Source organism: Agrilus planipennis, unplaced genomic scaffold (assembly GCF_000699045.2).
Source record: "Agrilus planipennis isolate EAB-ADULT unplaced genomic scaffold, Apla_2.0 scaffold10, whole genome shotgun sequence".
Taxonomy (NCBI): domain Eukaryota; kingdom Metazoa; phylum Arthropoda; class Insecta; order Coleoptera; family Buprestidae; genus Agrilus; species Agrilus planipennis.
Window position 1 is genome coordinate 2848629 of NW_020442465.1, and position 16885 is coordinate 2865513.

General features: G+C 33.7%; 1 protein-coding gene across 1 annotated transcript in view; it reads right to left on the reverse strand.

Annotated features, from left to right (window-relative positions):
- The window catches only part of LOC108734081 (proton-coupled amino acid transporter-like protein pathetic), a 43738-nt gene extending 32379 nt beyond the window's left edge, over positions 1 to 11359 (reverse strand). The window contains exon 1 of the mRNA XM_018465481.2: positions 11211 to 11359. The gene's annotated coding sequence lies outside the window, so the exon portion shown is untranslated. The remainder of the gene's footprint in view (positions 1 to 11210) is intronic.
- Positions 11360 to 16885: the final 5526 nt, after the last annotated feature.

A 16885-nucleotide genomic window follows, 5' to 3' on the forward strand; every position in this document is an offset into this window, starting at 1 on the left:
TGAGTATCAATCAGAAAACAATCTATCAGAAATAGAAAAAGGTTTTCCTTTCTGTTATGTAACGCTTTGATACCAAAAGAAATCAAATTATTAAAGTTTTCACTGTCTAGCTTATAAGAGATAAAAGAAGATTGTAATATATATCTGTACAAAACCTTGTTTCTTCAAAAATATCCGAGAAAATTTAAATGCTCATATTCAATATATCCTTTGTATTATCTTCCCCAATGATATATTATTAAGAAAGGAGGTAAATTTTTCTTAATTATATAATCTCTACCGATGCTTGGAGTAAGATTTTTACCTTGATAAAGACACTGTTCCAAATATTTTCACAGAGAATAATAATAATAATAGAAAGACAGATACAAAAGAATTCGAGTAGAAATATTTACAAAAGGGTGCAATATAATGTTTAGTCAAATATATGTTTTAAATTAAATATAGCGGTGTTATTATCCGCCACACTATATAATTTCTTCTGTTAACTGCACAATTCAGAGAGAAAAACGATCCTGAAAACAATTTTTGCCGTGTGAACACACGGCACGTGTGAATACTTCTATACACTTGCTTGTCTCACTGTTGCCGTGCACGGCCACGGCGCCGTGCCGTTGCAGTCCCCATGCCGTGCTGCGACGGCAGCCGTGCACGGCTACGGCAGCAAACCGTGCTGTGTGAACGCTTGCATATAAACCAATGTATTACTATTATACACGGCACGGTTGCCGTGGACGGCCACGGCAAAAAACCGTCTGTGTGAAAGCAGGGTTAGGACTGACGGCCTTATGATGCTTGCTTGGATTAATAGTAGGTAAGTCAATTTTATTTTTATTTTCCTAAATTACCATCTTATTCTACTATAATTTATTTTCTAACTGATCAAACCGTGGGCAACACGGAGGAAACTAAATTGTTATGACAACTCAAAAATTACAATTTTCGATTGTAAATTACTGAATTTACAGTAGAAATAGTAGAATTTATTAGGTAATTTGTAACTCTCAATTTTGACATGTTTCTTTAAAAATTATTTCAAGTTTCTTAATTATTACAATTAAATCTGTAATATCAACTAAAATACCTAGTGAATTTATTTCTGCTAGGATTTTATTTTTACAAAATCGGATCCAAATTGTAATATTTTTAATTTTGCTTACGTAGCAACGGGATAGTGGGAAAATTATATATATCGCTTTAATATTTAGATGAATTTTCCTTTTTCATTTTCTCCGTGAAAACACAGTTATTTTTACTTCATTTGATAGAACAGCAAGTAAAATTTATACAATAAATTGACAGTAACTATGCAGGATATGTTTCTTCCTCAATTAACAGACATGCCATCGCCCGTAGTTGATTATTACTCCTACACGCGAAATAATTAATAATTATTTCGCTCTATTAATCTACGTAATTGCATTACTTTCAGGGATAACCATTATGTTGAAGAAAAGGCAAACATTATTAATAAGTAATTAACCTTTATCATATCAACAGATAAATTATTTTTGACAAAAAATTTTCCCTGGTGGAAATAATTCGACAACATTTAACGCGAAACTACAATTTTGTACAATAAAATTCTAAAACATTGTAAAACATTAAATGATTTTTTACAACGTGATCCTATCACATGTGTGTTTAAATACTACATAATACTGGGATTGGGACAGTAACTTGATAATTGTTCAAAGTTGTACTTTACTATAAATCTTTAAATTACGCAATAAACTACAACTGTTTATACCTCAAAAAATGCTGTAGTGTTTTACGTACGACTACAACAAACTACATGTTTGTCGGTCGGAGACCATTTTTTCGATTTTAAATGAAAGATGAAACGTTACGAATTGTTGATTCCCATTAAATGTTGTTGTATTATATTAGGAAGTACAACAAACTATGCAACTGTAACGTTTAGTAGAGAAAATTTCTTCAAGTCGCACATGACATGGTATATGTTATTAAATATCATAAACAGTTGTAGTGTTTTACCTACTACAACAAATTACGTATTTGTCTGTCGGAGACCATTTTTTCGATTTTTATATGAAACGTTACGAGTTGTTAATTCCCATTAAATTGTCGTACTATTCTATTAGGAACTATAACAAAAAACTTTTTTCAATTTAACACAATAATCTTTGCGTAGTAAGTAGTTATTTGTTGTCAGAAATTTCTGTTTTTGACAACCTTCTATAGGGTTGTTCGGAAAGTCATTTCGTTTTTTTTTTGTGGAAATGAAAGACAGTTTTCGTATAATAAACAAATACTTTATTAAATTATATATTGACCGTTCTGGTCCAACACCTTTTGCCATCTTTCTGGTAGTAGCATAATTCCACGCTCATAAAATTTTTGGTCTTTGCTGGCAAAAAACTGATCGAGGAGGTTTTTGACCTCCTCATTTGAGGTGAAGGTTTTACCGTCTAAAAAATTTTGGAGTGACCGGAACAAATAATAATCCGATGGTGCCAGGTCTGGAGAATATGGTGGGTGTAGCATTGTATCCCATTCAAGCTGTAAAAGCTTTTGGCGAGTGACCAAACTTGTGTGAGGTCTCGCGTTGTCTTGGTGAAACACTACACCTTTCCTGTTGATTAGTTCTGACCTTTTCTGTTGAAGTGCATCATTCAGTTTGTCCAGCTGATGACAGTAGACTTCCGAATTAATCGTTGTGTTATCCGGTAAAAGCTCAAAAAAAACGATTCCTTTAAAATCCCACCAAACAGACAGCATCACCTTTTTTTGGTGAATATCGGCTTTGGAAATGGTTTGAGCCGGTTCATCTTTTTTGCTCCATGACCTCTTGCGTTTGACGTTGTTGTATACAACCCATTTTTCGTCCCCAGTGATGATGCGCTTCAAAAACGGATCATTTTCGTGACGTTTGAGAAGCGAATCGCAGACGTCAATGCGGCGACACAGATTTCTCTCTGTGAGAACATGGGGAACCCATACATCGAGCTTCGAGGATAATCCCAGGCCTTTCAAGTGGTCATAAACTGTTGAATTTGATAAATTTAACCTCAATCCGATCTCACGTGTTGTTATTCGCCGGTTCACATCAACTAATGCCTTTATCGCGTCTTTATCAGCTTCAACCGGCCTTCCCGAACGTGGTGCATCTTCGACATCAAAATTGCCGGATCGAAATTTAGCGAACCAGTTCTGGCACTGGCGTACTGTCAACACACCTTCTCCATACACATCAGTCAATTTCTTTCTGGCTTGAACAGCATTTTTACCCTTTCTGTAGTAAAACAGTAAGATATGTCGAAAATGCTGCTTATCGCTCTCCATATTTAAAAGGGCACCAACCAAAAACTACTGCGTAGAATTAATTGGAATTTTTCACACACAAGCCTTGCTATATGAGCTCTCAAAGCATATAAAAATTATACGGCTTAAATGTGAAGTTTGGTGCAAAAGAATACAATTAAATCCTCTGTCGGGAAAAAACGAAATGACTTTCCGAACAACCCTATACAATTTATAACGGGGAACTGAACAGTGAGTTTTTGTATTATTTTAAATATTGTAGAAGTTTGTGATGACGAGTTACAATTCTTTCCAATTTTCTACAACTACAGGAAAAATTGTAAGAAATTGTTAATTGTTGTAGTGTTGTATATTTTGTTGTAGATATATTTAAACCAGGGTTAACAATACAAAATTACTACAATAAAATGAAACTTATCGTCTAAGTATGACATTTTCAATGAAAAAACGTTTCTTCAATACGTATACCGTTTTCATTTCATATGAAAATATGCCCATTTTTATTTCAAAAGCACAAAATCGATTTTAAATACTAATAAAAAAACTAAAATAGTAAATATGAATGTTTTTCCATTTACATCGACGAGTTCTAAAAGAAGAACTCGTAAAATATTACAAATCGCTCAATACAAGGAAACCGAACACCGGCCTACTACTAGTAAATGCGTACAGTTTATTGCTCATTTAATTTTCAACTGTGATCGTCTAAACATGTAGCCAAAAAGTCATTCAGTAAGCTTCACTTATAAATAGATATCGCCTACAGTTATTCAAAACTATTTGAGATGTCTGGGTTTTCACAAATGCATTGGCGCCATTACGACATGCACAGCAATGTTCACCTACACTTTACGTACTATATCACCAATTTATACATACGTCTTGGTTACGTAAAGTAATGAAAAACGAAAGTGCAAAATACCTACTATAGTTTGGCCGCTAATTCTATCTAAATATTACAAGTATTTTAAGCAAGGGCATTTTAGTTCAATAAAAAGAATTTAGTTTGTTATTCTTCCGCGAAATAGTTCGCTCTTATAGTTCGTTAGTTCACTGGTAAGGCGCTTTAGGTTCGAAGAACAGAGACCCTTTAATCATAGATGGAATTATCTGATATTGATTTACATCACATAAAATTTTCGGAAAAATGTTACTGCTGTACAAGGACCAAACTGCCAAAAAGAATGGATTGTTGGTAAAACTGCCTTTAAATTGCCGTTGTTTCAGGTTAGGTTATGTTAGGTTAGGTAGGTATATCATGAGTGTCTTCCGCCATCTTCACTACGTGGTAGATAATTGAAGTAACAAACTGATATTATGGACCTTTTCAGTTTCGCGAACAAGAAGTCACGGGGGGCCAAATCTGGGGAATACGGTGGCTGCAGCATTATTAATGTGTTGTTTTTGGCAAAAAATTCGCGCACATGCAACGATGTGTGAGCAGGGGAGTTATTATGGTGCAAAAACCAATATTTGTTCATTCAAAAATCCGGACATTTCTGCTTTGCACAAATTGCGTATAACTTGCAGGTAATATTGCTCATTGACAATTCTACCCTGTGGCAAGAACTCATGATGTACCCCACGCCCTTGCAATCGGAGAAAACTGTAAGCAAAACCTTCCATTCGACCAACTTCGCGCGCTTTTTTCGGTCTTGGCTAGGGTTGCCACCCGTATTATTATGAAGTATTGTACTCTATTTCGACTATACGTACGTTATACTTTACAAGACACATAAAGTACGCAAAAATACTTTATTTAAGGCCTTAAGTAAACATCGTAACAATTTTGATACGAATTTCGCAGCGACCAGTCTCATGCCGAAATCATTAATAAAAATCGAATGGCAGGAGCCAATCGATATGTTTACGTCCTCAGCGTCTTCTCTAACGCTGATTCGACGATTGGTCAATACTAATTTGATATGAGTACCAACATAACGCCACAAAAAATCGAAAAAAAAAAATATATACGTAATCCGCGGAAATTCAGAATTTGCGATACTTTCAGAACAGACCCCGTACTTTTCAATCAAAGGTAAGCCTTTAGTTAAATTACAATTTAAATTTGCAGTTACTAAAACTTTCCCGGCAAGAATAATAAAAGAGTAGGCTGTCATGCTGTGGTAAGTAAATTACCAGGGCCGTAGCGATGAGCTCGGGGCCCCGGTGCGGTATTCCGCAAGGGGCCCTTCTTAAAATTGATGATCAGAAAAATGTCATTAAAAAAAATGTTTTAATTTCACGAATAGATGATTCCCCGTGCAGCACTGACAGATAACCTCTCACGGTGATGCCAATGTCGCGGTGTCGGCATGGGCGGCAGTTGGCAGCATTGAAAATGAGCGAGCCCGAAAAATAAATTTCGAAAAAACTATTGATGATTTTGCTGCTATCAAATCGAGAAAAAAAACGTTTTAGAAATAAGAGCAGGCACTTGATGTTTGTGCAATGAATTCTATAGTGATGTTTCGAGTGATATAGATTTATGGTCAGCAATTAGTAATTTTTTATGGTAGCAATGATAATTATATCAACGGATTTAAGGAAACCATGAATGTAGAAGTATTCGCGATTTCGAGATGTATGCATTCCATGTAACTACGTACCTGATCAAATATATGGAGTATTGTGACAAAAATTGATATAGAAAAAAGTAAAATAAAAAATTATGATGTTCATTTCGTAGCTTGACTCAGCTCATCTCTAACAGCATAGTTTTTCTTTAGAAGTCATTTTTTGAAAACAGAAAACTGCTAAGAGGCCCCTCGACTGCGGGGGCCCCGGTGCGCCGCACCGCTTGAACCGGCCTCACTACGGCCCTGTAAATTACAAAAGAGGTATCCCTATTTTTTAAAAAACGGTCACGTGTTTCGGTCACTTTGTCCATAGGAATTATCAATGCAAGTCCGTCCCGTAATAGTGCAAACTACTATTAAATTTATTCAGCAATTTGTTTATCACTTCATACATATTGTAACAAGTTCAACAACGTGACAATTACGATAGATTAAATGGCCTTGTGAATTAAAATAACTACTTATTATTGCAGGTAAGGTGCATCAAATTTCACCTCTCGCACAATTTAATTGCGCAAAATTGATTTGATGGATATTTATTATTCACGATCAGATTTAAATCGTCAACAAAAAACGATGGCAACAAAGTAATTAACAAAAATTGTTTCAATTTGTTGTTGCTTTTCTAAAAACCATTTTGCTAATTGTTAGTCAGCAGTATATTATGCAAATCTTCCTATTTAATAACATTAAGTACCAGGCATGACATACAAACAAATCTACAACAAAATAATCGCCTATGTGGCACACTTGTTTACAGACACAACAGTCTGGGAAACCAGAAGTAAATATTACAATACGTGTGGTTTTTTTTAATGTAGAATTCGAAAAATTAAGGAATTGACCATATACGAATGGGGAAGAAGTGGGTGAAACTATTCCTGAAAAGTACTTTATCCTATAATACTACCTGGTTGATTAATTTATTCCATAATGATAGTCTTATACAAGAAAACATTTAGTAAGTAGACAATTTCGCATCGTGTGGCAGCTGTCGCCCGAACTTGCCTAATTTCGGCCATTTGGGCTTTTCGTCCCGCCGTAAACGCAGTTGTTTCAGCTTCGTACAGAAGGACAAATGTTCCAACTTTCAGCAGAGAGATGCCACGAAATAGTAGATTAACGCATCACGGGGCGAAAATGGGCTATGTCATACCGCGTGCGTTTTCCATTCGAGCCGAAATTTCGAAAGTTCAACGCTTTAAATATAAAGTCAAAACTACTACATTTAATGCGCGACGAAAATACACAACGGGCCCAAACCAGACAAGTTCGGATGGCAAATGCATGACAGCTGACACACCTTGCGAAATTGGCTAGTTTCAGTCAGTTGTGTGTTTTCGTCCCGCCGCAAATGCATTTTTGTTTTTCGGCTTCGTTTAGAAAGACGAATGTTCCAAGTTTAGGCAGAGAGATGCCACGAAATAGTAGATTAACCCACCACTAGACGAAAGTGGGCTGTATCATACCGCGTGCATGTGCCACTCGAGCCGAAACTTCGAAAGTTCAACCCCCTGTACGAAACCAAAACAAGTATTTTTATGGCATAACGAAAATACACAACGGGCCGAAACCAGACAAGTTCGGATGACAAAGGCATGACAGCTGACACACCTTGTGAAATTGGCTAGTTTCGGTCAGTTGTGTGTTTTCGTCCCGACGCAAATGCATTTTTGTTTTTCGGCTTCGTTTAGAAAGACGAATGTTCCAAGTTCCGGTAGAGAGATGCCACGAAATAGAAGATTAACGCACCGCTGGACGATTCGCGCCTTTCTTCATGTGAGCCGTATTTGTAAATGTGTGTGTCGTACCTGCGTTCTGGGAAAACAGTTAAACAGTTCAAAGAAAGACTGAACGATCCGGATGTTTCTAGAGGGTTCCGGAAAGGAAACAAAAGAGTACTTAAAAGAAGAGACGATCGCCGGGAGGATAAGAAATAAATTGACCGTTGCAGAAGTGAATCTAGAAATAAATTGACAGTGATAGCAGTGAAATAAATAGCGCAGTGAATAGTGATATATCAACAGTGGTGTAAATAAATAGAATAATTCATAACCTAAGTTTAGTAATAATTTAATAGTGTTTTGAAGTTCTTCAGTAATTAGTGTAAATAAATAGTTTTTGTCGTTATCAGTTTTAGAAAATAATTTTGTTAAACCCACGAACATTACCTTAGGTATTAAATCGTACCTCATAAAATTATTACTTGTACTTCACTTAATTTTCATAGTTAAGCATATATCATCGTTATTATTTTTATTATAATACCGAATATCCTTGAGTAATACGCTTACACGTTATGTCTGTAATAGTACAGACATAGATGATGTTACAGTTACGATTTTATTAATCGTAACTTGCTCCACAAAGAGTCCCGGCAAATTTCAATTAGGTAATTTATCAAATCGTTCACAAAGCGTCGGCTAGACGGTACCTAAACGTAAGTAATTTAATTATTGTACATGGGGGAATGGTCGTTACAACTATCATAAATATGTTCAGTTGCACACTGTCATTGTTGGGACTCGTTTAATAAGATTACTTATCACACCATACAGTCATTTGCAAACAATGATAATCAGCCGCTCATATATCACTTAACGCTGCGAGGGAGAAGGGGGGATTTGGGGGTGGTGGCGTGACGAAATATGACAATGGGGAGGAGATCTCGGGGGTTACCTGACGTTTCAATAGCATTGTCTGCAAAAAGAAATCCAAAATGACACCATAGTTCAGTCAAATGAAGGAAATGGCTGAAGAGTACCTTATAATGGAGAAAATGATCGAAACACGGGTCATTTTATCGGAAATTTCGTGAGGAACACGAATATGTAAATGAAAATTATTTTCCCTGCATAGGGAGGGATAAAATCCACAAAAACAATAGCAAATTCGATATCGAAATATGAAAGATATGGAAAAAAGTTTTAATAAAAGTTTGTCACAATGCGATTTTGCAAAAAAAAGTATTGATGACTTACAGAACAAAGGTTCTGCGCGCCCAATGGCAAAGAAGCCTCAAAATTCGCGGAATTTTTTAAAAAATTCAAAATAATTATTAAAAATTTAAAATTGATAACTTAATCGATTCGTAACTTATCTAAATCGGTTAAAATGTCTTTTCAGAAAAAAAAGAAATTCACCATTATTTTATTGTTCTTTTAAACAATTAAATAACTATCTCATTACCGTTAATAGATACAAAAATAATTTGCGAATTTGTTCCGTTTAGTCTACTGCAAATTTTGATGCAAAAAATAATGCATTTGGACAATTTTTAACAGAGTTATAGCGATTTAAACATTTAATTGTTATTTTTATTGAATTTTCATATTCGCGAGATAATCGAATTTGCAATTGTTTTTGAGGATTTTCTCCCCCCGTATGTACAGCAAATAATTTTCATTTACACATGCGTGTTCCTCACGAAATTTCCGATAAAATGACCCTTGTTTCAATCATTTTCTCCATTATTAGGTACTCCAGTATTTCCCTCATTTGACTGGACTACGACGTCAACCACGTCCATTCAATATCTTTTAAAGAAACCCTTACACCCTTCAAATACATTTAACTGGGTTTTTATTTTCCTTAACCACATTGCATTATATATATGTACCTATTAACTAAACCTAAAGAAAGTTAAAAATTAATGTGAAAATTATTTTACTTGTACGCGCCTCTTTACCACTAGATCGTATATAGATAGATATAGGCTAACTACTCTTTGTAATAGGTTGGTTGGTAGGTCGTTGAACAGAAACCGTATAAAAACTCGTTGGCGTCTTTTGATTTCATGCATAAAAACTTTTTGTTCATTACACGGACAAGATAGATATGAGTCATTTATCTAATCTGTACATATATAAAATGCGCTGTAATAATTCTGTGCGCTAAAAATTTAAGATCGAATAAAATTCTTAATTCTCAACGCAGTGATTATCAGTTTTCTTTGGCGTATACGTAATTCATTAAATATGGAAGCGCGAAATAAAAAAAACGCATTTTTAAGTTTCAAATGACTTACATTTGTATATCTACCTATATATTGGTGCCGGTATGGGTAGTGTGCTCTACGGGGTAAATTTAGAATATTATTACTGCTCTACCGTAGGAAATACAATATGGGCTACATAGTACGTTTAGTTATCTCATTAGCAATAATTCAAGCCTTTCATTCCTATCCATCTATTTAGTATATATATTGGAAGGTAATCTCGTAATATTCGCGAACCTACTGGTAAATTTGGGTTCTCAACATTTGGGTAAAGGGTAGTTAATTTGGCTATTATGTAATTTTGTAGTTGGTCTAAGTAGATGAAACATAGCTATGTAAATACATAACAATGTAATAAAAAATAGGTGCCTCATTTGCTTATTTTTTGACCACCCTGTATACATAAATTTAACATGAAAAACCCCGCAACCAAAAATAAAGATCGACATGTTTGAGCGTTTTTCCAAAAAACAACAACAGACCCCTGAATTTTAAATGAATTTGTTCCAACCCACAGGTCCTCAGTTTTTTGCATTCCCTTTATAAATTCCTTTTCTTATCAATGGTAGGGCGCATGCTGCAATGTTAACGAGTCGGTAGAGCACACACTATACCTCCTAGTAGCGAGTAGATAGAGCTAACACTCTATCGGCACCTAAATATTCATTGTACGTACTTTACTTTTATTGACATTAAAATGCATTTCCTTTGTTATCATTTACGTAGTACCTATATCGAAGCTCTTACGTATTTTATTTATCAAGATAAGAAAATAGGTGCAAATAGGTAAAACGTGTAAACATTCAAAATAGAAAAACCAATGATAACATAAATGCCTCAAAAACAATTGAACAAGCATTCTTTTGCATTATACGGAAAAGGGTCACCCCCAATGATACCACAAGTTTTTACGAAAATTTATTGTAGGTAGATGGTAGTACTAGATACTAGGTACTGAAAAATAGATTCATTTTTTTTTTTTAATAATTACTCATAATTATAGCCAAAAACATGCCCCAACGATTTAATACATGAATACTTGAATCGGTCTGCAATTTAAAAATAGGTACCTACTTGCCCTGCACGTGTTCCAAAGTACCTATGATGATGCAATGGTTTGCATGCTTTCAACTTACTTATTAATGAAATCTAGGTTAAGTTAACCTAAAAGTGGTTACAACGTGACCCCTATTTATATGCAACATTTTACCGGTACGAACCACATCTTATAAATTCTTAAATAAAAGTTACCCTCAGGTTAGTTTTTAAATGTAAAACCTGGTTAATTCAACACTTTCATTCAATAATTATTTTATAATTCCAATAAAGAAAAAAAATGCGAAACTCACCATTCACCAATGAAAAAGTGAAGTTACGTATTTTTGTTTACATAAAACTACGAAGACGGCACGCAAGGTAACACTTTTTCTTCGGAAAAGTCGATTATCAACTACGATACTCACTCCACCGACTAACGAATGCCGAGTACGCGGGCATCGTTGTTGGCGCTTTCTTTTAGAAGCCAATAAAACCGAAAGTTGCCGAAGTTATACTACAATCGCACGAAGCCTTTCATGAATTACCTGGAACGAGTACACGACGATGAATGATGATGCAACTTTTGTACGAATTTCTTTCCTAAAAAATGAGGGTTCTCTAAAATTTCAGACCTCTTTTACCCCCAATCTAAAAATTACTCTAAAAAAATCATTATTTTGACGATATCCCCGTTAATTATTGACTTAAAATAACGTAATTTTTTTTTAATAAAAAGTTTCTCCATTTACCGTGAAGAAATATAAAGAACTTACAACAAAATTGTAATATAGGTATCACTTTTTCTTTTTTTTTTAATATGTGAAGATTTTCGCAACATTTGTTGATTCTTTTTACATTAGTTGTGCAATTAAAACATTAATTAAACTGCACAAAATAATAAGAAATATATAAAAAAAATATCAATTTAGACACTTATGCACTTTTAATATATTTAACTTTTTAAAAGTTAATGGTCACCTCCTCCATTTCCGATTATAGCGCAATTTATTTATAGTCTTTTAAATATGTAAATTATTTTCTTGGAATTGCTTTAATTAATGTTTAAACAATGATTTACAAAAGTTTGAACTATTGTACATTAAAGTACATTAATATATGCATATATGTCAATAAAAACATTAAAGGATGAGCGAAAACTAAAAATAGATTGAAAACATAATAATTGTAGTAATCTCGCTAACAAAATGCTAAGTCATTATCGAAACCTTCCTTGATTTACTTTTTATCACATAGCTGCTTAACTGCTCATGTTAGATTATAACATTGTTATATTTTCACTACCCCAGTAGAACAAATGATACCTATACTTAAATAGGTAAAATTTTTTGGAAACACTTTTTTACCCTTAAAGTTTCTTGACCAGAAAAATTAGAAGAATATAAAATTAAGTTGAAACAAAATGTCTAAAATTGAATACTGAGCTGTAATAATGTTTTAACTAAACAAGGTCTAAAGCCAACGTAAATAAAAGAGAATGACTTGTTTAAGGAGACTCTTGTCTTTATTAATTTTTTATTATGAATCTAACATCCAAAAGGGATTGAATGGAGTGGCACCAAAAGGGAAAAACCAATACCAAAAATAGTTAGAGTCCCAAAAGTACAAAAAAGTTAATTGAGACTTTGGGGAATCTTTCCAATCGATTTTTTAGGACTTATACACAGTTACGTAATTACGACATCATAATGACATCACACAAAGTCAGGTTTAACGTAAGTTGTAAGTCACAGATGACTCACATGAGAGTCATTATTTCATACTTCCTGACGTCAGACTCTGATGTAAAATATATGACGTAAATATGACCTCCAAATAACGTCACTGTGACTTACCTGATGTCAATCTGATGTAACAATTATATCATTGTGATGTCAAATGAGTTTTTACTTTCATATTACCTCCAAGTAACGTCACTGTGACTTGACTAAAGTCAAGCTAATGTAACAGTGATATCATGTATCCAACCTACATTTCCTAATCAAATTACCCTCATTCGTTATTCCTAGCAAAAGAACTTATCCCAGCATAATTTTATTCAATTAATACAGATCAATCCCATTAAAAAGTCACACAAAAATAATGTGATGTCACAGCATGATGTACATATTGTATATTATGTATGTAACATGTAAGTCATAAACATAACATCATATAAAAGTCAAATTTTATATCAGTGTGATATCATAATTGTATCATATCACAGGAAAGTCATAAACTTACATCAATATGATATCAAAATCAAATCACAAATTTTTACATTATAATTTGGGAGGTCAGTTTTACGTCAGATCGTAAGGAATGTAGCTTCACGGAGATTAATCTCCTCCCTTGTAGTCCTGACTTGCCCCCTGATAATTTCTTGTCTAAAAGAAGAGAACCCAAGCTAATACACTTAAGAACGTAAGGATGAAATATAGATATAGAAGTGTAATATAGTAGTTGTATAGCAACATTACTATCTAGTAAGGAAGACTTATTATAAACGTGGACAGACAGATAGAAGGCAGTGTGGAAATCAATTACAGATAGGCGAAACAGTTTCAAACATGAAAGGATAAGTTAGAGACATACTAGAAGCAGAAATAGGAGTTAAGAGGGGTAAAGGCATAAGCTACTCTAATTTGAGAAATGCGAAAATTGACTCAAAACAGGAAGAAGTGAGGACTGAGTTAAGAACTCATGGACCATGCTTACTATTATCGATATCTAAATGTTTATATTTAAAATGATAATTTCACATCAAGAATCTCCTGGTTTCTTTCGAACGATACATTAACTGTAACAGCTCATAAAATGTATAATTATCTAGTGATTTCCCTAGGTTAGGTTTGGTTAGGTACGACTATGGTAACGATATTATATTCAATTGTCATAACATTATAATTTTTCTAGTCAATCAGCCATAAAATTAACCGAAATTTTTAATTAGTATTGTAAAACGTTTTATGGTGAGTATTATGTATGTACTTCCCCCAGTTTATTTCCGTAGTAATTGTTTGTTTTTATTTCACAACATTGAATGTAGGTAATTGACCAAAAATAAAACATTGATTTAAACAACCCACACAAAAAGTTACAGGAGAGTGTAGGAGCCTTCAGTAGGTAGTAGTATAATATATTAGTAACATACTAAAGTGATAAATCAAATAAGTAATACGTTTAATAATACATGTACCAAAATCTTTAAGTCAATTGATACGTTAAGCTTATAAAACGTTCCTATTATGTATTTAAATGTATTGAATATTTTTAATGTGTTTTGAACAAAAGGTTTTGTAAAACAATAACATTTTGTTCTTAGAGTTAGTTATTTTCTGTTAAGATATAGGCACATCTGTATAGGTATTTCGCAAAGAAGTGATAACATTTCAACTTTAACAAGTTTTAAAGAATTACTTAATAATTCGTAAATATTTATTGCTGTTATCAATACAGAAATATTTTGAAATATATTATCTATATTTACGTAAGATATTTATAACACATCTCCTGCCCCCTATATCTCATGAACAAGAAAAAAGAAATAGTGTTAATGGTAAAATGAAATTGTCATTGTCTATTCTTAGCTATTATATATTAATGTACATTTACTAAACATTGCGTGTGGTCGATATTCGAAGGATGTATTTTACCTAAAATAGAAAAAGTTTTGTACAGGTAAAGCAAAACGTTCACCTGACATAGGAACTACTCATTCCTTTGTCGGAATGTTTTCTTTTGGAATATATTTCTTCAATCACGTCTAGATACATGAAAATAGCTCCTGAATGTGTCCTAAATACCTAAACTAACCGAACTCTCAAAATCTTTTAAAAAAAGCGTAACAGACATCAAAAGCTTTAAATTACATTGATTAGGATTATACTACTTTATTATTAACTTTTTACGAAATTTTCTATACCGCTTCGTATTTTTCAATAATGGTTGCATGTAGTAGGTAGACCAGGGGTTCCCAATTTTAGTTTTGCTGCGCAACCCTTTTTGACCCGCCTTTTTTTGGCGGAGCCCCATCTCGACAAAAAAACAATATTCATAGTATGTTTTATTTTTTTTTTTATGTTTAAGACCCCCTGTAAGTTGATACAAACCCAAAAAAGAAACCATGATAACAATTTTCTCAACAACTGCAGGGTATTTATCTTTAACTTCGATGCAAAGGTTATTCAAATTTAGATCAACTGATTCGGATCTTTTTTTAGAGAGGTTTTTTAATATCGATCAAGTTTTCGTCCTCCAGCACAATTAACATTGATGGTTTAGTCTAATTATTTATCTAAATATTTTTTCAAGGATTTTTTGAGGTTCAATAGATACTCATTTATGGTTTTATCCATGTGATGAAGTCACTTGTAACTCGTTTTCTTCGATAAATCTGTTTCGAAGAGGAAAAAATTCATAGGTAACTTTTTTCTTCAATACATTCGATCCAGAAGCCAAATTTGCTTTTTTTTATCGTTAGAGATATTTTGTATCTCACTGTAAACGTAGTTGTGATTCCTCACCGTAAAAGTGGTTGTCCAGCTGTTCCTCTCGAAAGCCATTTCATTTCCGTGTGTAGAAGGAGTGATGATGATGTTGACTTTCTATATCATCCCGCGGACCCGTGCGATCTTTCACGGAACACCATTTGGGAACCGCTGGTCTAGAGACTGAGATGTTGATGCTTAACGTTTCGTCAACGGCTGTGGTTGACATCTTCAGAGGTGCTGAGAACGCGCAGTAGATTTCTATCTCGAAGTGTTATTCTCGGCTATCCCTGTCGTTGTCATCGACCTCTTCATCAAGGCCCAAGAGCCCGGAAGATTAGTATAATAGTATTAGATGTTTGTTGTATTTTATTTTTTCAACTGTCGAATGTCATTATATTATTTGATTAACAATAGTGAAATTCATTAAATGCTATACAAAGTTTCACTTCTAACGCTGTTAGTTTTGACTGACGCATATTTCATGTATTATTTAATTTTAACTTAAAACACTACAGATTTATAGACCCTTGATGATTTAAAGCCTAGTCATAAACGAATGTGTTGCTATACATATACCTTNGGATGAAACCGCTACGAACTTTTTATGGTGCAGTGGTGGAGGAGACCTCCTCTTTCGATCCCCCCACCCCCGTAGGGCCATCAACTAGACCTTTACCGCCAATTTTTTTATCAATTTCTCATCGTGCAATAGTTCAACATGACTAACGGAAGTAAAAATTAGTTGTCCAACCAATAGTCTAGAAAAAGCCATATAACTTCCGTATGTAGAAGAAGTGATAAATGCTGACTCCCTATATCATCTCGCGGAACCTCTACGACCCTTCCATGGAACAGCAGGGTTCCGCGGAACACTATTTGGGAACCGCTGTAGTAAACTATCCCTGTGATCGGTTCACTACTCGCCACTGCTGTATACAATTAAGTTTTTAAATGTGATTTACAATCTCTAACGTATTTCAGTTTTAACACAATAAGTTACTGATCGATGTAAATAATATATTGTATATATGTATATGTACCTACAGATAATTATTAAAACCTGAAGCTGTTTGATTGTTCCATTAAATTCCTCTTATCATTCTGATAGTTGTATCGTGTATCACATGATACTGAAGATGTTAAACAGAGGCTACATTAATAATAATTTGTTCTTATTAAATTCTCTCAACTAATTATCAATGTAATTCTGTTTGGTCAACAGTTTTTAAAAGATACTGTACCACCTACTGATTAATCGTAAGCTAATTTATTAGCAATATGCGAGTGCATATAACAAGATGATATAAGAAGCAAGCTGATAATGCAGATAATACAAATTCATTAATTGCATTCACGATCACTGCCAGCTTTTAAATATCGTTCCTCTCTAATTTATGTCCTGATTAAGGATTTTAAAAAAACCAAACCGAATGGGGACACTCAATAATTAGGTCATGTCCCAATTAAAACATTTAATGCGATTTAAATATTGTATT